This window comes from Acomys minous (assembly GCF_964271855.1).
Source record: "Acomys minous genome assembly, chromosome: 6".
Lineage (NCBI taxonomy): Eukaryota > Metazoa > Chordata > Mammalia > Rodentia > Muridae > Acomys > Acomys minous.
Window position 1 is genome coordinate 104485406 of NC_140487.1, and position 23575 is coordinate 104508980.

Genomic DNA, 23575 nt, shown 5'->3' on the forward strand with positions numbered 1-23575 from the left:
CTGTGGCCAAGAGGCGCGCGCGCACACACGGGGGGGGGGGGGGGGGGCGGGGAGGGGGGAGGAAATGGGGAGGGAAGGAGGGAGACAGACAGACAGAGAGAAAGGGAGAGATACTCACACAAAAACACACATACAAATCTCACAGACACACACCCAGAAAGAAAGATAGACAGACACACCACATGGACATATAACACACACACACACACACACACACACCTTTAGATTTATAAGGCACACATACTCTGTCTCTCAACTAGATTGGACTGGCTTTGGTAGACTCTGGATATACTTGTCGACCATACATGAGCCTGGACCGGACCTAATCCATACACACATACATAATACATACATACATACATAATCCTTTCCTCTTTTCAACCATGGCCCGTCCTATGTCAGAATCCCTTCCCTTTGGTATCCTTCATAGAAACAAGCTTTTGGGGAGGAATGGCTTGACATTTATTCCCAGCTCATCCCCGAATGTCCCCACCTCCCTTTCATACAGGACAAAGGTTCAGAGCTAGCCTCTGCATCTTTGCACATAATCCCTGTGCCAGGGTGCTTTTCTTGTTGCTTTGCCAAAACATTTGGCAAAAGCAAGTTAAGGAGCGAAGGGTAATTTGGGCTCCCAGCTGAAGGGTCCAGCTTGTGGAAGGCGAGGCAACAGACAGAGACATCCCACAGTCAGGAAGCAGAAAGAGGAAAGCTGATGTTTCACTTTCCCTTTTAGCCAGCAGGGGACCCCGCCCTGCGGAATGGCGCTGCCCACACTCGGGGTAGATCTTCCCACTTCAGTAAACCCAACCTAGAAACTTCACACACACACAGCCAGGTGTGTGTCTCCTAGGTGACTCCAGATCCTGTCAGGCTAACAATGACGATTAAGCATCCGTGCCTCCTGTCTGCTGGAGGTCAGCGTCACCTAGAGAAGGTGAAAGTTCTCTCTGCCCTCCATCTTCAGACTCCACTCTACCGAAACAGTCCTGTTTGTAAATGGTCTCAAGAGAGAGGGAGGGAGGGAGGGAGGGAGGGAGGGAGGGAGAGAGAGAGAGAGAGAGAGAGAGAGAAGAACAGACAGAGACAGAGTGAGGTTTTGTTTGTTTGTTTGTTTGTTTTTGAGACAGGGTTTCTCTGTATAGCCTTGGCTGTCCTGGACTCACTTTATAGACCAGGCTGGCCTTGAACTCACAGTGATCTACTTGCCTCTGCCTCCCAAGTGCTGGGATTAAAGGTGTGCGCCAACATCGCCTGGAGTGAGCCTCAAAGATCTGGCTGTTTGTGCCGCTCTTCCCGCCCCTTTCAAGTGACTCCTAAGAGGTATCTTACACTTAACCTCACTTCTCCTCTTCAGTCTGCTGTTGTCTAGCCCGCCGGCTGCTGGCATCTACCTGCCTAGCAGCCTGAGGGTTGGAAAAGAAACTATCTATGATCTTCCTCAACCTTCCAACTTCCCACGACCCTCTTCCATTCCTCGCACCGGAAGTTGGACCTCACAGGCTACCTCGCTAGCCTCCCGTGCCTTACAGCAGAGCCTGGCCTGGAGCACGCGCCAGGTCATGGCGTCCATCTGCGTAAGACTGCGCAGTGGATCAGGACCCATCTCTGCGGTGTAAATCCTATTTCCGGTTTCCAAAGCGCTCTTGCGGGATCTGGTCCCCGGTTGCTTTTTGCCTCTGTTTTGTGCAGTTCCCTTCACTCTCCAGTTCACTCTCCAGAGACACACTGCTCCTCTGGTGCTGGCAGACCCTTCCGGGCACCGCTTGACTGTGGTAGGGAAAAGAGGTGAGAGAACCGAGAACGTGGATGGCAGAGATGGTGCTAACCGTAGCACTTGCAGAGCACTTCCAGCTACTTTACATAAGTAGTCTCAATCTTCACAGCAGGGTCCCGGGTCAGATGGGTTCTGTTTTCCCCCATGCTGCAGATGAGAAAAACGGAGGCTTCTGAGGTTCGGTGGCTTGCTTTGGGGTCACACAGGTAGGAGGTGGAAAAGTCAGAATTTGATTTGGGGTTTTTTGTTTGTTTGTTTTTTTGGTTTTTTTGTTTTGTTTTGTTTTGTTTTTGTTTTTGTTGTTTTTTTTTTTTTTCCGATACAGGGTTTCTCTGTGTAGCCTTGACTGTCCTGGACTCACTTTGTAGTCCAGGCTGGCCTCGAACTCACAGTGATCCACCTGCCTCTGCCTCCCAAGTGCTGGGATTAAAGGCGTGGGATTGAATTGGACTGGAATAAAACAAAACAAAACAAACAAAACAAACAAAAAACCTACCTTAGGTCGGCTATCTCTTTTCAGTTGTTTTAGAACTCAGCTGAACTGGATTTGGATTTAGGGCTCCAACAATTCCTAGGCGGGGGTGGTCCTAGGCCAGCCATTCAACTTTGCCGAGCTCCAGATCCCTGAGGCTTGGGCTGGCTGGCAGCCTACACAACAGTAGCTCTTCCCGCTGTGATAACCCTCCTTCTATCCCCTCTGTGTAGCTCTGTTGCCTCTGGCCTGTCCAAGCGGGGCTCTGCACACTGTCACAGACACAGTCTGAGAGCTGCTTCTGGGGCCAGGCCTGCACCAGCCTGTGGAAGTAACCGGGACAAGGAGAGAAATGGCCAGCAATTGATCTCGGCTAGAGCGGGGCAGGTCCGGTCTTCCCTGGCAAGGGCCTCAGGAAGCAGGGTGCTGCTTGATTTATGCCCCCGTTGCACCAGAGATGACCCGGTGCCCTCTCTACGTGTTCGAGCATCAGATAAGGCCATAAAACAGAATTGGTACTGCACGTTTGTTCTTCGCCACTAGCTTGTTCTCTGGTGCTCCCAGTTGAGGTCAATCCCCTGCAGTATTCTCCATGGGAAATGGTGTGTGTGGCCGCCCTGTGTGGTCAGGGCCACTTAGGAGTTCTGGGCACTGATCTTGGCCCAGCACCTTGGGACAAGGAATGGGAGAAACATCACGACCTCATTGTGTGGCTTCTGTGACTTTTTTATTCATAAGTGTCCTCCAACCACATCCTGAACCTCTCTCTCTTTCCCAGCTTCTGTCCCTGCCGGCCACTTCCGCTCAGGTGATGCTCGGCTCCCAGGTGACTGCATCATCATCACCCCTCTGTGCTCCATCCCTGTGTCTCTTGCTGGTAAGTGCCATACTGAGGCTAAGGTAACTGCTCTTCCTAGTGTGGTACAGCATCTTGGTACAACTCTTTTGTTTTATATGCCTTTGTTTTATACTTAGGGCACCTGGGGGTGAGTTCAGCAGACTGAACTCCTGGGGAAAAAAAAAGGCTGGGTCTGAGTCATCCCTGTAGTTACAGCACACAGGAGAAGCCACCCATTTTTGAAGCCAGGTGGTGGTGGCGCACGCCTTTAATCCCAGTACACGGGAGGCAGAGGCAGGCGGATCGCTGTGAGTTCGAGGCCAGCCTGGTCTACAGTGCAGGTCCAGGACAGCCAAGGCTAACACAGAGAAACTCTGTCTGGAAAAACCAACCAACCAAACAAACAAACAAAGGGTTGAATGAAGGAGCAAATGGACAGTTTGGTCAGATTGCCTGTGAAGAGGGGAAAAAATATACATGCTGAACACTGGGTCTCAGATAACCCAGACTGGCTTCAAGCTCACTGCATAAACCAGGAGGACCATAGATGTCTAACTTTCCTGCCTCTGTCTCCCAAGTACTGGGATTTTAGCTATGCGCCACCATGCCCTGTCTTACATAGCTGTAGGGAGCAAACACAGGGCTTCATGCGTGCTAGGCAAGCACTCTACCAACTGAACTATAGCCCAGCCCTGGGGACAGCTTTGAAATCTTCGTTAGAACAGGTCCTAGTATTCCCTTGGAAACAGTGGAGTCCAGTATTAATTTCTTGATGCTCACTACAGTTTGAATGTGTCCACCCCCCTCCCACGTCCCTGAATTCTTGGCTTGGAAACTTAAACCCCAAACTCATGTTATTGGTATTTGAAGGTGGAGCCTTAAGAAAGATAGATTTGATAAAATTGTGAGCGTGGGGCCCTCATGAGAAGCATAGGTCTCTAGAGGAGAGAGAGAAAGAGATAGAGAGAGAGAGAGAGAGAGAGAGAGAGAGAGAGAGAGAGAGAGAGAGAGATCCAAGCCAGCAGGCTTGCCCTGTCTTATCCCAGGAAGCCCTCTGCCATGCTAAGCTGTATCGAAAAGGCCCTTGCCAGAGGAAAGGTGCTGGTGCCACACTCCTGGACTCCCAGCTTCTAAAAGGGAAGCTAAATAAATCTCTCTCTTTATAAACTACCCCGTAACAGCAGGAGAAGACAGATTAAGACACAGCCTCCAGACTGAGACCCTATTTAGGACCACACCCCGAGCCCTGCCATCCAGAGCCAGAGAGATTAACCAACTCCTCACATTTGAACAGGGAGATGCCAGCAAAGCCTTGGTGCAGGCCCCTAAACCTGCTGACTCGGTCACAACCCTTCCCTCCCTTCCTGCACGCTGACCCTAAACCGAATCCTGGATTCCGCGTCTCTCTGTTGTTATCAGTAAACGTATACACAGCCTAGACTTCCATAGTCTTTTGGAATTCAAGCTCAGAAGACAGTAAAATCTTCCATAATATAGGTGGACTCATTTGTGACATTTTAAAGGGATAAGAAGGCAAGAGTGTAAGTGTCACTGACAAGCTGCCATAAGAAAGAGTCTCCGTGGGGCTGGAGAGATGACTCAGCAGTTAGGAGCCCTGGCTGCTCTTCCAGAGGACCCAGGTTCAACTCCCAGCACCCACACGGCAGCTCACCACTGTAGCTCCAGTTCCAAAGGTTCTGGCACCCTCCCCCATTCAAGCAGAACACCACTGCACATAAAAATAAACACATCTCTAAAGAAAAAACAAACAAAAAGATAATACAAGTCTTAAATGAGTTATACACTTTCCAGGGCACGGCAATTTATTTCTTTAATCTCAGCAGTTGGGGAGGCAAAAGCAACCAGCTCTCTATGAGTTTGATGCTAACCTGGTCTACGTAGCAAATTCCAGGACAACAACTAGAAAGATCCTATCTTAAAATACACACACACACACACACACACACACACACACACACACACAGGAGAGGGGGGGCAGAGAGAGAGAGAGAAATAGCACAGGCTCAGTTGGTGGCACTTGAGGAAGCCTGGTTCCCAGAGGTCCCTTGGATACAAACATCTGGTTTCCCTCACTCACTGTCACTGCTGGCCCCACTGTTTTCCTCATCTCCGCTATCTGTGATTTGACTCTTCGTTGTGAGCCTCGCTGGGTTTAGAATCATCTAGACAACGGGCATGACTGAGGATGTCTCCAGAGGGGTAAACTCAGGACAAAGACCCAGCCTGAATGTGGGAGGGGCCATCCACTGGTCTAGTGTCCCAGGCTCTTAAAGAAGAAAAAAAAGATCGAGCACCAGAACTCTCACGCTCATTCCTCTTGGCTCCCTGACTCTGGACACAATGTGACCAGCCACTCACACACCCCGCTTCATACCTCCAGGACCGACAGCATCCCCTTGACCTATGAACCTGGCCAGCTCTTCCTTTTCTGGGCTTCTTTTCATCAGGTGTTTTGCCTGCCATAAGGACAATAACTAATTCACCATATGTGTGTGTCATCCAGCCTGAAGGAGAGGAGAGGGAAGGCCTGGTTGATCAGCAGTTGCTTCAAAGCTTGGAGGAGGAAGTGGCCTCACCAGTGCTGATCACCACTCACTGATCAGATTCTGCTCATGTGGCCATACCTAAGAGACAGAAATGTCGCTTTTAATCAGGTGGCCACCTGCCCTGAGAAACCTCCGAGCGGGTGTGTAGGTGTACTTTTAAGATCTATTTTTATTTTGGGTTCCTTATACCTCTTTCTCCCTTCTCCACCCCAATCCCTCCCAACACCCCGACACTAAACAAGTAGGAGAGAAAAAAGGTTAGTTGGGAGAGGGGGTGTAGTTTTCCTTAGCTACTTCCTGCTGTTTAGGATGGTCAGGTTCCTTGGGGCAAGCCCAATCTCCATTTCAGGCTATCTTCAACTTCTTCTCATCAAGCCCGCATCAACAGCAACCGGAAGCCTCGGGAGGAAGCATCAGCAGCCTTCTTCTTTTTTTGGAGCCCCCAGTCTCTCTCTCTCTCTACCTGGGTCTGGCTTTTATCCCCACTAACAAAGACCACAGTCCCACATGAGGTAGTTCCCAGCTGACAAACATCACGTGCCCTCTCAGGAGGCAGTTATCAGCTGTGGACAAACTGGAGCAGCCTCCCCCCCCCCCCCCGTATCCCACCCCTGGGATTACGACAAAAACATGTTTGCATATAAACCAAAACTAACAGAACACGGGTGTTTAAGGATGAAAAGAGGAGGAGATGGTCCAGGGGTGTCCTGAAGCCCACCCATATGGGCGCTTGGAGAGCCCAGTGCATGTATCCCCACCACCCCCATCCATTTTGGCATCGCTGACTTCAGCTCTGAGGTCAGCCTTGACAGGACACTTTATACCACTGACATTTCAATCCTTCCACACCTCTCAAGCAGCAAGAGGCAGCTAAACACTTGTCAGCACTGGGGGTAAAGGACACCGGGAGGCACTTAGCAATGCACGCCACAGCCAGGACACGTGTCTTCGGCATACCTGCTGCCTTCACCTCTCCCTTCTTAGTGGCTTCCTCACTTCCTCACAGCAGTCCTACAAGCTGTCCTCACTTTCTCAAATTCACGAGGCTAGCTCTGGTCTTTGCATCTCTCTTTTGCCTACAGGTTGCTTTTCCTGGGGCCAGGCATCTGCCCTTGGACCACTCAGTGTGATCCGGAAACATAGTAGCAGCATCACGACGGCACATGAAGTTGAGCGCCGAGGAGCTGAACACAAAATCATGTGGCACAGGAGGAAGGAAAGAACTTTCTCCCGCCCCTTCCAAGGCGCTAGCTCCCAGGAGACGCTCCTGTTCCAGCTCAGGTTGGTCGAAGGCACACTTATACTGGCTGAGGAGGCTGGAGGCCTGTGGCTGTGTCTTATGCGAGTGTACTGTTTGCTTGTGGTGTAGACAGGCAAGCAGCGGTAAGCAGGAGATCCGAGGCCCACCGCTAGGAATCTAGGGAAGGTGGATGAATGAGCATGGCAAGCCAACGCCAAAGGGAGAGAAAGAATCCAAATTCCACAGTTGCACATACCTCCACCCCCAAGCCCAGACCTGTTACTTTCTGAGCTGGATGACCTCAGCCCAGTTCATTTGACAGCATGCTTTGCCTCTGGGCTGGGTCCCTGGGGCGTAAAGATCTCTTTCTTAGAAACCGTAAGGCTGCCCACCTAAGAGCACAGCTGTTCCGGATTCTCTCACAGCTCCCTCCTTCCTCTTTCCTCTTTCTTTGGTACCCACTGTCAGAGTGTGAGGCAGCGGTTCATGTGTCCTTTATTTGAAGTGCTTAAACCGAAGTGTTTCTGGTTTTGTATTTTTCCAGTTGGGGAATATTTGCGTACACAGGTGCTCTTGGGAACGGGACCCAAGTCCAAGGATAAGAATCATTTCTGTCTCATGTACAGCATATATAAATAACCTGAAGCTTATTCGTCCAATGTTTTTTAGCATAACTAAGATAAAAATTTGTTTTATTGAGCTGGGCATAGAGGCACACGCCTATAATCTTAGCACTATGGGAGGCAAAGGCAGGTAGAACTCTCTAAGTTTGAAGCCATACTGGTCTACAAAGTGAGTCTAGGATAGCTAAGGCTACACAGAGAAAATAATAATAATAATAATAATAATAATAATAATAATAATAATAACAACAACAACATTTTATTTTTTGTTGTTATTATTATTATTATTATTATTATTATCATCATCATCATCATCATCATCATCATCATCATCAATTTGTCTGGCAGTGTTGGCACACACTTTTAATCCCATCACTCAAAAGGCAAAAGCAGGTTGATCTTTGTGAGTTTGAGGCTAGCCTGGTTTACAAAGCAAGTTCTAGGACAGCCAGGGCTACACAGAGAAACCCTGTCTTGAAAAACAACAACCACCACCAATTTATTTTTTTGTTTTAGTTTATGTGTATGGGTGCTTTGTCTGCATGTATGTCTATGCACCACTTGCATGCCTGGTCCCCGCAGAGTGTTAAGACCACTTGGAACTGGAGTTACAGGTAGCTGTGAGGCACCGTGCGGGTGCTGGGAATCAGACCCGGGCAGAGTGGCCAGTGCCCTTAATCAGAGCGAAATTTTTGACTGCCCTCACCCTTATGAGCCCATGTGTGATTTTTTTTTTCAACCTCTGCCATCACATCAGCTTGATGGTCATAATGTTTTAGATTTTTGGAGCATCTGGAACTTGAGATTAAGGATGCTCAAGCTGTGTGTACTTATTTGCTTCTTTCCTAATTTTTTCCATCCGTCTGTGTACCACCATGCACTCTCCATATTGGTTTTCTTTCCCATGTATCCTCAACACTTAGCCCAGGGCTGGCCCAAAGCTGCCACATGAAACCTTGTTAAATGAATGCATGAAAGAAGGAACGAAGTTACACAGCTTCCTCTAAGCCTTACCTGAAAATAGGAAACATGTCAAATAAGCAAGGGCAGAACCAAACTGGAAAGCATTCCAGTGCCCAGCCTTAGGCTCCTGGGGAGTATACTAGATAGTCCAGGTAGACATTAACCCTGTAGTCACCGAAGAAACAGATCTGAGGGACTCTAGGGGACAATTGACAATGTCAGAGAAGGATGCAGGAGGGCACCTCGGAGCCTAGGAGCAGCAGCCATCAACAGAAATGCTGTTTCAAGGGCTTCGTGATTGGAGATAAAATGCCAGCCCCATCTGTATCGGGGGCAGACAGATCTGTCCAGCTGACCAAAAGAGGTAGCACATGTCAGCTCCACAAAATGCAAGAGAGGCAGGCCTAAAGGGAGGGACGCCCTGGGAGCTGAACTCCACACTACTGCCTGTCACCCCCTTCCCAATGTCAAGAGAGACAACACTGGATTAGCCGCTTTTGTCATTGCTGTTTGAAAGGACACGTACAGTCCATCCTGGTAATGGTGGCAGAAGTCATCGGCCGTGGGTCACATTGTATCCGCAGCCAGGAAGCAGAGAGCAAACAGGAAATGAGGCCGGGCTATAAAGCCCCAAGGCCCACCCCTCAGTCACCCAATTTCCTCCAGCAAAGTCCCAGCTCCTAACAGTCCCACAACCTTTCCAAACAGTGCCACCACCAAGGGTTCACATTCAAACCATAAGCCACCAACTCCAGGTGTGTAGAGAATGGTGCCAAAGTGTAACGGCAGTGACAGGAAAGGCCCTGGCTCACTTGGACATCACTCTTTAACTAACGAATGTTGATCCACTGACCGAACACACAGCTTTTGTTCAAGACCCTCTGGGCCTTTCCTCCCCGCCATGTTCCTGAAGTTCCCACTGTGTTGTTAGCTTTGCTTCCTGTTATTATAACCCAATATCTGACAGGAGCAGCCTATGGAAGGAAGGGTTAATTTTGGCTCAAGGTTTTAGGGAGTTTATTCAGCCCATGGCTACTTGGTCCCATGTGCTTAGGCAGAACATCATGGTGGCAGGAACAGGTAACATAGACAGGAAGCAGGGAGGGGACTGAGGAGGAAACTAGGATATGACACAAGCCCCAAACACACCCTCCACCAGTGACCCTCTTCATCCAACTGGATGTCACTCTTAGCTTTCCCCACCTCCCAGTAACGCTAGCATGTTAGGCTCTATCAAGGGACTGCCACATGCCTTGTGTAAGAACCCTTGTAATCTAATGTGTGCGCTCTCTCTCTCTCTCTCTCTCTCTCTCTCTCTCTCTCTCTCTCACACACACACACACACACACACACACACACGAGAGAGAGAGAGAGAGAGAGAGAGAGAGAGAGAGAGAGAGAGAGAAGCCAGATGTAGTGGCACACACCTTTAATCCCAGCACTCAGGAGGCAGAGGCAGGTGGAACGCTGTGAGTTCAAGGCCAGCCTGGTCTACAAATCGAGTCCAGGACAGCCAAGGGCATTACACAGAGAAACCTTGTCTAAAAAAAAAAAAAAACAACAACAACAAAAAAAAGGAGAGACAGAGAGAGAGTCAATCTGACAACAGGGGTCAGTCATTACACAGCACAAAGCTCATTTAAAGTTGAGACAGAGGCTCTTGGGTTGGGTAAGGACTTTCTAGGCTCAAGATTCCAGACCAAGCCCCTTGAATATGCTTCTCTCTTGAAAAGCTCTTGGGACACGGACGATTGGCTGTGAGGGGGAAATCCTACCTTCTAAGAACTGGGCAAATAACTAATGCCCTCCGTACTTCCCTTCATGGGACTGCTATGAGGGTAAAGGCTATAGCCAAGGACTCAAGGCTGAAAGCTGATGGTGGGCTACAGGATTGGCCATCTGGGCTTCTTGTGCACTGGGTTTCTTCCTCTCTGCAGACTAACTAGCTCTCTCTTTTCTTTGACATACATCATAAGAAATGCCTACCAAACAAGTGCACTCCAGAAACAGCCAGAGTAGGCAGGAAGTCTCAGAGGCCTAGACACAGGGTACAACTGGCTCATCTCGGGTCAGACACCAACCTCGACCCACCATCTGTCGTCTGGGGTCAAGTGCATAATCACAGGTTGCCAACCCTGCAGCCACACGAAAGGGTAAAGCCATTTCTAGAGAAAACAGGCAGGCAGTAGAAGGTACCCCTTCTCCATGCGACAACTAGGAAATGGACCACCAAGTGCAAATGCCTCCTTCATTCGGTTGATTTTCCTCGTTCTACTATAATGATGGTTATGTAATGGAGGTCACAGGTGGCACTGGAAGTAAAGCTCAGAGGGCTGAAAGCAGAGCAGAGAACCCTGCTTCCAGAACTGACTCCCTGCAGGGGTGTACACTGGAGAGGGCTATTGGCATTTAACAGGAGTTGCGGGGGACGAGTATGGGGTTAGTACTCAGTTTCAAAACAAGTGAACATATTAACAAATGAAGGAATGATCAAATGGAGTAGTAAACAAACAACTGTACTTCCAAATCTCTTCTAGAGCTTTGTGAAAAGAAACACCGCAGCAAACAATCGCATCGTCGTCGTCATCGTCATCATCATCATCACCCCTGGGTGTCAAACTTTGCATTTCTGTGACAAACACCCAACACAAACAACTTAAAGGGGAAAAAATGTGTTTACTTTAGCTCATGATTTTTTGGGGGGCGCCTACAATGATACAGAACATCTCCGTGGCAGAGAGGGAGCAGAGAGAAAGCGACCAGTGACTAGTCACAGCCATCCCCCAGTGACCTACTTCTTCCATCTATGCCCCACCTCCTAATGTTTCCCCTCCCCCTCTCAATATGACGTCACTGTCTGAGGGTCAGGCATGCTGTAACAAAGTTTATGTAATTACCTGAAGCCTGATGAATAGCGTTGGCAGCCCCGGTCCCCTTCAGAAGTAGGGGCTCCAATCCAGATCAATTACAAAGAATCCCTGGGGGCCTTGTGAGCAGCAGGCCTTACCGGTGGACCTGGTGATCTGCCTTCCCAAGGGGCAGGAGCTAACAAGCCCTCTTCCTCGAGAGTCGGATGTACCTGCCCTAGTTCCCGGGCTTTGATCTCACTTCTGACCTCTCTCTCACCCCTGCTCTCTCATCTGACAACTCCTGCTGGCTTGACCCCCATCTCTGACCCCTGCCTGGCCTACTTTTCAGCCTCCAGGCTGATCTCTCATCTCATGACAGCTCTGGGCAGGACCATATTCACACTGACCACGATATTAGGGTCAAACCGCCATCTTTTCTTATGATGAAACGGCAAGTGGAGTATTCGGATCAACAAGGCCCTGACAATGGATTCAAGCAACTTAAGCCAATCCAAGTTCGTTTCCTGTCTGTGGGATGTAGACCAGGAACCAACAGAGAGCTCTAAGCACTGTTTGGAATCACATGAGTTTATTCATGGTACAAGTGTGTGTGTGTGTGTGTGTGTGTGTTGCATGTGTGCATGCAGGTCCAGAGAAATTGACATCTGTGCATCTTCCTCCATCACTTTCCCACCTTATCCCTTGAGACATCATCTCTTGGTAAATCTGAAGCTTTCTGTTAAAGCCAGGTTGTCTGGCCAGCAAAGCAGTGGGAATCCACCTGTCTCCATCTCCCTCCAAAGCTGGGTTACAAATGGACCACCATGCTGGAGAGCCTAAGACCCTCATACCTACCCAGCAAACACTTTAACCACTCAGCTATCTCCCCAGCCCACTTAACAAAGAATTCTTCAAGGCAAATTCCATGACAGCTTCTATATCAACAGTGGGACCAAAAAAAAAAAAAAAAAAAAAAAAAAGATAAACAAGCCATTGCCTCACCCACAGAAAGTTCCCTTGTGCCCAATTTAGCCATTGTATCCAGAGATGATGTTTTTAGGATTAGGTGATTAATTGGGTGAAAGCGAGGGAAGGGTGCCAGATCACACTTACACACTTAGAGCTGGGATGTTTCTAGCTTTGTCTACATCTCCAAAGCCCTTCAGAGCCTGGGGAACTGGCTGATGCCTTGCAACAGTTTTTTTTTTTTTTTAATAACTCCGATTTGTTTCAGAACTAGATATTTGGGTTCAGGGTGGCGGGCAGCCTTCCAAGCAGGACTCCGCAGGGCTCAGGATTAAGGTTTGGGATATTTTGTTCTGCTCCTAGCCACGTTCAGACTTATTGCATGATTCTAGACTACTCATAAGTACTCTCCAGAGCACATCTTCCTCGGCAGAGTTTGATAGGCATTTGTGGGGTGAATAAGCAAACCTCCGTAGGCTCTCTGTAGGCTACGGGAGTCTACGATACGGAGACCTTTATGGAGAAAGAGCAAAAGTGGCCAAGAAGGAAAGGTTGGTGCTATTCCTGAGGGACCCTGGTCACACTCCTTATTGCTGCTGCCATAAGCACAGACCTCCACCACCCCCTTTCTTCCTCTTCCTCCCTTTTCTTTACTCCCCCCACCCCCATCTTCTCCACATTGTTTCAAACATACTGTGGTGGGTTGAGCTGCGCCTCCAAAACAAAGTGAAATCCCAATGCCTGTGAATGAGGCCTTGTTTGGTCAAGTTACAACAAGGATGCACGGTATTCAGGTGAGTGGGAGAAAATTTGGAAACAGGTACACAGATAGAATGCCATGAGAAAACAGAAACAAAGATTGGACTGAGGTACCCACAGCCAAGGAATATCAGTCAGGAATTACTGGAAGCCGCAGGAAACCAGGCAAGAGATGCAGGACAGATGCCCCTCTGAGCATGATTTCAGATTCTGGCCTCTTGATTGTGAGAGAATACAGCTGTACTGGTTTATGCACACAATCCATGGTATCTCACTACAGCTGGAAGCCAAGGCTCCTGTGGAAATCATCCCCTCTGATGCTTATTAATAGAGGCCCCAGAGGGATCCAGGAGGCCCCCAACATCTCCCAGAATGTGTGCTGAAGATGGTGACATCGTTGGATTCATAGCCAGCTTCTGGAACCTATAAACCGAGTTCCCCACAAAGAAAGGAGGAAGCCGTTCCACATGACTGGTGAGCAGGCTGAGGGTGTCAGCAGGTGAGAAATCTCCTTCCTGGGACAGCCCAAGGTAAGCAGTTTCCATCACTATACAAGAATGCTCATCCCATAGGGAGTGAGAGTTAATTCTGGAGCCAAGAAAGAGTGATCACGGTTCATGAACACAGAGTTGGGGTTTTCCAAAACACTATGTTATACTGTGGGCACGGTTACATGAAATTTTAATAGCTACACAACAAAGAAAGCCATAAATCAAAGTGTGTCCCAAACACACTGAGGAGGTGGGCGTAGATAGGCAGTGACAGCAAAGCCACAGATTTTCTGCTGTAGGTTTCAGATGCCATCTGAGGCTGTTCTTAGTATGTGGATTAGTAAAAACTAGTAGCCTGCAGTGAATACATCGTAAGGTTTCCGTCATCATAGGATGCTAGGGTAGATACAGGTCTAGCCAGTGAGTGGCTTTCAAAGGGACCAAGAGACTAAAAATAGCCCAGGTTAATTTGGCTTTGGTCTGCAACGTGTTAACATTCCACGATCTCAAAGTTTAGTCCTTTGACTTTGTGGACCTCTTAATACAAGCGCATCTTCCCCACCCGCATCCCCACCTTGCCTCCCCCTTCCTCTTCTTGGAACTTTAGTTCATAAGAATGTCACCTTCATTTCTTTCCACTCGGTCTATAAATACAAAATATGTACATGTGGAACACTCACTGTGTTGGACACTGGTGGGACACTGGAGAGAGTGGGTGGATGAGTGGAAGAGGGACACACACACACATACACACACACACACACACACACACACACACACACACACACACACACACACGAGTGTTACAGGCAGCTGGAGTTGGAGGCCAGAGAACAGGATGATGGGTTCTTAGCATGAACCTGGGAATCTGAGAGTCTTGGCAGGACTTTAGCTCTGCCACAGACTCCCATGGAGATGTTGGACAAGCTGCTGCCTCTCCCGGGGCCCTTGGCCCAGTGTGAGGATTAAGAAAAAAAACAATGTATATAGCAGAAGGCCAGGGGAAGTCCTCCGTAATCTTTAGTTATTTTCATGACTGGAGAGCTAAGTTAAAGAGAAGAAAGATGGAGCAGAACCTCTGTCCTAGTGAGGCCTTTTACCATCTCCTGCTACCCCCATAAGACTGAAGGCTGAGAGCAATGCCCGGGTGGAGGGGGTTGGGGAGGGTTGGGGGGGAGGGGCGGCTTAGCCTCCCTTCACAAATAAGGGCCCTGAGGCTCATGTGTGTAAGACAACTTGTTCTGGTTCACACATAGAGTGTGGCAGATTCAGGATGCAAACTGAAGCTCTCTCACACAGGGTCTTCATTTCCCGGGAAACCTTTAGACGCACCTTAGAGGGGACTGAGGGCAGCCTGCGTGGAAGAGTGGTCCGGAAGCAGGCTGTGGAGGGCTACACACGCGCGCACACACACATATAATGTGCATTTACTGGACGTAAGTGGTTTTGTTCAGTCATCTTAACGCCTCGGCAGTGCTTCCCGGAAGATACTCTGCTCTCTCAGTAACTCACTAAATCCCAGGCAGAGGCTGTGAAGGTGACGGCTCTTCGTCCCATTTTACAGGTAGGGAAGTTAGGGTGCAAGGGTGTTTAAGGAACTTTCCCACCATCCCACTCACACATGTGTGGAGAAAGTGGGGTTCACATCCAATTCATCCACTCCAGGAACGCTGTCGCTGACCACTGTTGGAGGATGCGTGGTTGGGGAGTTAGGGGGTGACAGCTCACGCACATAGTAGGAGGCAGAGGATTAACACCTACAACCACACACCACCCTTTGGTGCTATTGCCGCCATAAGGGCGTGAGTAATTTGACCTTCTAGGGAGAATAGCAGGGTAGAGGCTGTTTAGCCCTGGGATTGCCTGCGTCAACAACAGCCCAGTCCATAGCTCACTTCCTGAACACTCCTGGTGCCTGGGCTTTGAGCACAAAGAGCTCATTTCCTGTGGCCAGGAAAGACGGCACCGGTTCCTGGGGACAGCTCATCTCCCTCATTAAGGCCCTCATAAAACTGTTCCAAGGAGCCTGACTTATGGCTGCTCGGCTTGCCCAGCTCTTCTTCGACAAGGAGCCACTCTGGGTAATTTGGTGCTAGGGGATGTGTAAGGGAAACCAGGTCCTTTAAGTCCAGGAATTATTTATGGTCCCAAGAAAAGAGAATGTCATTTACAGAGATAACAGAGATAACAAGCCTCTGCCCACACAACAGCCTGTTTAAACGTGTCATTCGGGGAGGGGGTGTTGAGGGGGGAGGGGGGGTTGACGGGTAGCTTCAGTGTCCCAGTGCCAGGAGGGGAGGAGGAATCTGAACACATGGTTTGTCTGACCCGTGAGAGATCCTGGCCGGAAGTAGAAATGACCATAGCTAGGAAGGATGGACTCTTACCCACTGGGCCAGGCCTGCATTACATGCCTTTCATACATTCATTCTTTAATGCTTCCAACATTCCTATCCTGTCTCAACCGCGAGGAAACTGAGGCACAAGCAGGTTTAGTGACAGCCGATGAGTGACCAAGCAGGATGTTATCCCAAGTACGTTTGCCTGTGTCCGCTCCTAAGTACCAAAATACTTACAGTTTAGAAGGAAGTTGGATTTTAAATCAATGTGGTGAGATGAAATGTTCATATATCTTAAGTGATCTTGAATGACCCTTTAAAGTGCCTAGAAAGTTTGTTTAAACTGCAGGGCCCTGACGCACGAATCCATACGCACTACATTCAAATCAGTGAGAGCCACTGAGCTAAACAAGTCCCTTTAGGCGAACTACCAGGACCACAGAGGTGAAGGCAGAGAGAAAGAGTTCTGGAGTCCCCTACCAACGTGGAGACTCCAGTTCTAACCTTTTGTCTTATCTTATCTTGTCACAGAGTATATTCCAGTTCTTGAGTGGCAGGTCTATCAGGGAAGGTGCTCTTATTCCAAAATCTAAATCAAATGGGCCTGGTGCAGTGAGATGCCATTAGAGTAAGGCTTTGGAGGGCGACAGGCAGAATTGGGAGCTAAGCGTTTGCAGTACCAGAGGTGTACGTGAAGACACTTTGCATGCCTGGCCAAAGGCTCAGTATCTGGATTTGTAAAATGGGCATAGTAATACTGCGATTAAGACTTGAGGGCGTGGTGGCGCACGCCTTTAATCCCAGCACTCGGGAAGCAGAGGCAGGAGGATCACTGTGAGTTGGAGGCCAGCCTGGTCTACAAAGTGAGTCCAGGACAGGTAAGGCTACACAGAGAAAGCCTGTCTTGAAAAGCCAAAAAAAACAAAAACAAAAAAACAAAACAAAACAAAACAAAAAAACCAACAACAACAACTTGATGCAAAAGTTTCTATAGCTTGAGCATAGGTAGATCCGAGCGATTAACCTTTGGCTCCTAATAGCTGTTTGGCCCAGGGCAGGTCCCATCACCTCCGAGCTTCGTTTCTCTCATCTGTAATATGAGTACAAGGCTTGTGCCTCAGAAGGTCATTGTAAGGCAATACAAAGGTACCCACTGGTGATGTAGGAAGAGTCTTTCGACTGTTTGTGTACAGTCTTTTTCTCGACTATTTGGAATTGTGAGAGGTGAAGAGCCCAAGAGAGCCCTGAGCCTGAGGTTTTCCTTCTCCACTTCTTCCATGGAGTGTGCTTGTGTCACTTTGGGCGAGTAGTTGAGCCTCTCTGAGCATAAGCCTACCCAACTATCAAGTTAGGTTTATGGAATGCACTTCCAGAAGTTAGCAGAGTTATCTGCATGGTTAAAGTGTTCAGAGCGTTTCCGGAATCTGAATTTCCCTGGCCAGGCCAATTTGAAGCTCTCTCCATACGCGGAGTAGGAAAAGTACTTGGTGGTCCCGGTGCGGAGCTCAGGTAGAAGAGATGCTCCCTGGGGACCTCAAGGCTCCAGCGCCTCCCCCTTCCTCCTCCCTCCACTCTGTTGCCATGGCCACCGGTTCAGGCCCGGAGCAGCACCAAGGCGTGTTCAGAGCAATCTCCGCCTTTCCAGAGTGACCATTGGCTGGATCAGGCACGTGACACCCTCCGGTATGCTAATACATGGTAATCACCCCAGGCCCCTCCTCCGCGGGCCACTGCAGGGCAGCCAGCAGGGTGCGCGGCGGAGAGCCGAGGGGGCGGGCTGAGGGGCGGCCCCGGGAGAGCACGGCCAGGTGGAGGAGGAGCACGGAGGCCACCGCAGGTAACGGGCGGGCGCGTGCGCGCTGGGGCCGGCTGGCGGCAGCGGGGCGGCGCGCGGGGGACACCAGGCGCCGCGCGGCGGGTTTAACCCTTTGGGCACCCAGCTGTCACGGTGCGGCGAGCGGGCCGGGCCGCGCGAGGCTGGGAAGCGCGGTGGACACCGGTTCACCGTGACCCCGGTCCCGTTGGCGGTGAAGACCGCGGCGATCTCTGGGGCCTAGGGTTTGCGGGAGGCTGTAGGGAGCCGCTGAAGTCCCTGCAGTCAGTCGCGCGATCTCGGGGGCGCGTGGCCTCCTTATGTGAAGAGGCCCGCCCCTACGGCCCCGTGTCCTCTCGGGAACTGCGGGGACACCAGGGTCCAGCCTGCCCACCACGCGCCTGCTCTGCCAGGGCCTGTCAGCGCAGCCACGGGCACTTTTGATCCCGAGTTAAGCCTGATGGGGGTTGCTGGGGGACGAAGGCAAGATCGAGACCGGGGCATGGGGGAGCAAACTGTGGTTGTTGTTACTGGAAGAAAACCAGAGCTCTCTCCTTAAGCAAAGCTGGTCCCAAGGTACTAGAAGGAGGAGTGCCCAAGACAGGCACTGGCGCCCCGTTTTCTGACCTGACACCCGTTGGGGGTACAGACCTGTCTGTTGTCATGTACGGAAGAAACTCCTGCTTTGCTTGAGTTTTTAGCAGATTTCTTTTAATGCTAGGTTTAAATACAACTCCCTCCTCCATCTCCCGCTCCTAGGTCTGCTACAGAAATGCTGTCTTCTAATTACCCCCTCCCCCAATTCACTAAGACTGGTGGCCGCTTTAGGCTCATGGTGTAATTTAGCCTTCACCACAATAGAAATGCTAGCAGGGCGATGTGCTGCTAATATCAAGCCGGCCCCAGGAGGTTTAGAGTGGAGGGGAAATGCTCCGTCTCTAGGGCATGGAGAGCAGACTAATGTGCCGTTGTGGATGGAGCTTACTTTATGAGTCTCAAAATCGTTTGTTAACAAGGAGGGGAAGCGTGCTTCCACATGAAAACTCCCAGCAACCAAACCGAGTTTTGCAAATGAAGTGCAGATTGTACTTTCAGGCTGTGTATTTATCAACACAATGGCAAACACTTGGTAGATGCCAGGCCCTCTGTTGTGTCTAGAGAATGCAACACTGACTAAGATAATTAGCCTTGTCCTCAGAGAGGTGGTGGGAGAGACAAAACTGTTAGATAACGTGATAGCAGTGCGACAGATGGGGACACAAGAACAGATCTGTTCAATGTACCCAGCATCAGAGAAGGCTTCTTTGCAGAGAGCATACTTCAGCAAAGTGCTGAAGGATGAATAGGAGTCCGTTGCAAAGACGAGGAAGGCTGTCTGTCAAAACCGAAGGTTCAGTGAGTGCTGCCACTTAAAAAAAAAAATCTTATCTCACAGGAATAGTTGTTTCTCCCCTCTTTTTATTTGGAAAATGCCTTTTATATTCCAATCATGTCTCCTTTATGTGTGACTTTTCAAAAGCTGGCTTACACGTCTCATTCCAATCACGGCTTTCCTGTGGTATTTTCCCGTGTGTTCCCCTCTGCGGCTTTTGTGAGCCTCGCTCCTGGGCTTCGTCACCATGTCTCCTGAGAAAAGGTTCAACAAGTGGCAGTAGAAAGAAGTGTTTTCCAACAGCCCCGAGGGAGCGGTCCTGACCCTGGCCACAATGCTTGACACTCAAGGCAGCAGCGAAGGAGGACAGAGGATGAGTGTAAACCGCACACAAAGAGGTTACTGTCGGGGAAGCGTGGGGGATGTTGAACCTTCGAATCCCAGAGAAATAAGACCAGAAGCTAGAGAGTGAATGAAGAAAGCATTGCAGGGCCGGGCACAATGGTGCACGCCTTTAGTCCCAGTACTCAGGAGGCAGAGGCAGCCAGATCTCTTGAGTTCGAGGCCAGCCTGGTCTACAAAACAAGTCCAGGACAGCCAGGGCTACACAGAGAAACCCTGTCTTGAAAAAGAAAGAAAGAAAGGAAAAGAAAAGGGAAAAGAAAAGAGAGAGAGAAGGAAAGGAAGGTTTCAGCTAGGGAGGTTGCACATGCTTGAGCGACTGAGTAAGGCAGGAGGAGCTGAAGTTCCAAGCCAGCCTGGGGCCACAGACAGAGTTCCAGGTGAGTCTGAACCACACATGAGTTCCAGGCAGATCGTAAACCGCGGAAGCAGGCCAGAAGCTGCCGCTGTTGGTGTCAGCCACCCACAACCGCAGTGAATCTGACAGCTTCAAACAGCTGTGCCGAACAGGACCCAGCCATCGCCTGCACAGACTTATTTCCTGTGCTGCCTCCTTTCTGGCTGTTCTCCTTCCTTTCTATTATATCCTTTCTGACCTTTAGTTCCGTTTCCACCTGTGGTTCACTTCTGTAGCTTCCCCCCCACCCCTACCCCACAAGGTCTCTCTGTGTAGTCTTGGCTGTCCTAGACTTGCTTTATAGACCAGGCTGGCCTCGAACTCACAGCGATCCACTTGCCTCTGCCTCCCAAGTGCTGGGATTAAAGGCATGCGCCATCACACCTGGCTTCTGTAGCTTCTTAAACTGAGATTGACTATTAAAGCAGAGAGATCACGCCCTCCTCCTCATGCCTAACTCTAGAACTGCAGCAGTCTGTTACTCCATGGACCCTCAGCTAGCCAGCCTGCTGTTTTCATTTTTGTTGTTGTTGTTGTTGTCTTTACTTCCTGGTCACTAAGAAACAGAGCAAGGATGGGCTCAGACGTGTAAGGTGGATCTTATCCCCAGAGCTCAATAATGGTTTGAATCAGATAAGGCCCGTTAGCTTTACTTAACCCCAGATTTCCTTTGTGTGTGTCGGAGGGTGTGTGTGTGTGGAGGGGGGATGGGGGGGTAATGCATGTACAATGTGTGTATATGTGCGATATGTGTGCTCATATGTATGTGATATATGGACATGTGTGCCCATGCACATGCCACGTCATACATGGAGGTCACAGGACAACCTCAGCTGTCAATCCTCACCCTCCACCTTTGTGAGACAGGGTCTCTTTGCTGCTTCTGCACAGTCTGGGTCAGGCTAGCTGGCCTGTGAGCTTCTGGGAATCCTTCTGTCTCTGCATGCCACCCTGCTGAGAGAGCCACGGGCACTGCTGACACTCCGCTCCTTACATTTGCATGCCCAGTACTTTGCCCCATCTTGAATCGCCACCCCCTGCCCCCCCCACACACAATTTCTTTTGAGAAAGAATCATAGTTAGTTTTTGATGTGAGCGATTAAGCCATGTAAAGGAGGTGACTCGGTGGTTTCTAATGCGCTCTGGCTGAGCAGCCAATTCTGTCAGTGCAGGGACCTCATAGGGAAGTCAATGTAGTTCCCAGTCAATGTAGTTACTGAACACCTACTTGTGTGTGCAAACACTGTGTGGCACTTGTGCTTTGGAGGAGACAGGAAATGAGGGAGGTGGCTTGTGTTGGGGTATTCTCAGCTTAGAAGGATCCAGATCCGATTTCTACTGTTGCTGTCACATGACTTAGGGTAAACCCCTTGACTTCGATTTCTTCGTTCGTGATAACATTGCTGGCTCGTGTGTGTGTGTGTGTGTGTGTGTGTGTGTGTGTGTGTGTGTGTGTATAAGTGAATGGATCCCTAATGGAAGGCAGCAGTTCAGCACCTCTTTGAGGTGTAAAGCGTTGCATTAATTAAGAAAGGAAAGTCAGCTGCCACTGTGATTCCCAAGGAAGAACTGTTCAGAGCCCCAGGAGAGCCAGCCATGCTGACACATGCCTGTAATCCCAGCACTTGGGAGGTGGAGGTAGGAGGGTTAGGTGTTCAAGGTCACCCTCAGCTACATAGTGACTTTGAGGCTAGCTTGGAGGACATGAATGACTTTGAGGCTGGGAACCCCTCTCTCAAAATGCAGAACAAGGGCAGAGGGCTGGGTCAGTGGGTAAAAGCTCTTGCCATGCAAGCCTGACGGACTGATCTCTGGAACTCACTTGAAAGTTGGATGCGGGAGTACCGTGCCTGTAATCCCCTCTCTTCATCTACGTGGAGGGGGTTGGTGGAGTCTGGAGAATGAGCTGGAAACTCATGGGCCAGCATGGAGGTCAACACCGAAGTGGAAATAAGAGCCCCTGCCTCAACCGGAAAATGAGAATCAGCTCCCTAAAGTTGTTCTCTGATGTCCACACACAAACTGCAGGGTGTGCCTGATCCACTCCCCACCCCCACCCCCATCTCTGTCACTGTCTCTGTGTGTCTCTGTCTCTCACACACACACACACACACACAAAAATAATAATAATAGTAATTATAGCATTAAACAACAATAAGAGCAAAGTGAACCCAGAGTCATGGCAAATCCTTCTGGAAGCAAGATGAGAGGAATTCCCAGACAGAAAACACAGTGCTCATAAAATGTGAGGCCGGAATATTTTGAGAGTTTCAGGGATCAACTGACAGGGCTAACCAGTCCAGCAAGCTCAAGCTCAAATAGACAGACTGGAGGATTAGAAGAGCCAAGGTGGAGGCGTGGAACGGCCATCCGAGGAGTTAAGATTTTTATCCTATAGATGGGAAGTGGAAGATTTACGGGGGTCAGGTAAGCATGGTACCATGAAAGTATAATTTGAGAAGATAATACTCAACGGTAGGGTGGAGACTGGAGAGTTTCGTAGGGAGAGAGAGAGCGGACGAAACAGTCAGTCAGGAAATTACGTAAACAGTGCGGCCGTGGGAGGATAAGGCATTAGGGTGACATGTGGAGAAGAAGTCAGTAACCAACAGGACTGTGATCAGATATAGATCACAAAGATCAAATAACATTAGTATAGTCTTGACCGTGGGCGAAGAGTTCACAAAAATGAGACCGAGCACATGGAACCCGGGTTTGGGGAGAAGAGACAGTAGGTACTGACGTATCCTAAAACACAACCAAAACTCCTCAGGGGACAAGCCCTGTGCTTGGGAGTAGGAGGTGACTGGTGTTCCAAAGATTGAGGTCCGGGGAGGAGGCTGATATGGAGTATGTTAACAGTGGAAGCCATGAGGCTTTAGCCGGGTTCACCGGTGGTGACAACGTAAAACCACCAGTGTAGAGATCTGAAGATGGAGCCCAGAGACTGGCTCTTTTAGGGAGCCGGGGAGAAGGGATGGAGTCAGTCAGCAAGGGGTATCCAAGGAGCAAAAGCACCGTTCAACTTATTTATGTGACGCAGGCATCCTGCCCACCATCACCTGTGGTGTCTCTGGGGGACACATGGCCAGACAGGCGTGCTGCTGCCATGGATGTGTGAAGGGAACGGGCCTCTTAACCATTCATACCTCTTTAAAGGGTAGCGTCAGTGTAGTTGGGGGTGGGGCCTAGGAACACTAAGGAGCCAGATAGAGCATAAAGCGAGGAGCAGAGTAGAAATGGCAACAGTGCAGCTTATGCTCAGCTTCTGCGGTTGCCACTGTCGAAATGAAAGGGAAGCAATTAGAGTCTAACACATGACTTGGCCTTCCCTGTCAGCTTCATGGTTCTGTCCTAAAATAGTGTTTCTTTTATACCTTTTAATAGCAGTTATTTCTCTGTGTGTGCATGCACTTGTGTGTTTGTGCATGTGGAGGGTAGAGGCAGCCTCCCCTGTCATCCCTCACATAGTGCCAGTCTTAGATTGTTGGGGCGTTTATGTTGTTGTTGTTGTTGTTGTTGTTGTTGTTGTTGAGACAGGGTCTCTCCCTGGCCTGAAGCTCACTGATTCAGGCAAGGCTGGCTGGATCCCAGCAAGACCCGGCTCTGCCTGTCTCCGCCTCCTCGACTCTGGGATTACAAGAACACGTTTGCCGCGCTGGTGAAACCCGGGTCCTGTGGGTGGAACGCGGCCTTCATGTTTGCATGAC

At 49.7% G+C, this 23575-nt stretch overlaps 1 protein-coding gene and 1 long non-coding RNA gene across 3 annotated transcripts in view; both read left to right on the plus strand.

The window, feature by feature from the left end:
• The first annotated feature begins 3028 nt into the window (after positions 1-3028).
• LOC311600283 lies at positions 3029-11190 on the plus strand. The gene is made up of 3 exons (XR_014780197.1): positions 3029-3123; positions 6734-6932; positions 11015-11190. It is a non-coding gene; the product is annotated as an uncharacterized lncRNA (long non-coding RNA).
• A 6438-nt stretch (positions 11191-17628) lies between these two features.
• The window catches only part of PHC2 (polyhomeotic homolog 2), a 103079-nt gene continuing 97132 nt past the window's right edge, over positions 17629-23575 (plus strand). Inside the window, exon 1 of one of the 2 annotated variants that reach the window (XM_084784633.1) lies at positions 17629-17718. The gene's annotated coding sequence lies outside the window, so the exon portion shown is untranslated. The remainder of the gene's footprint in view (positions 17719-23575) is intronic. The other variant, XM_084784634.1, reaches the window with a different exon arrangement.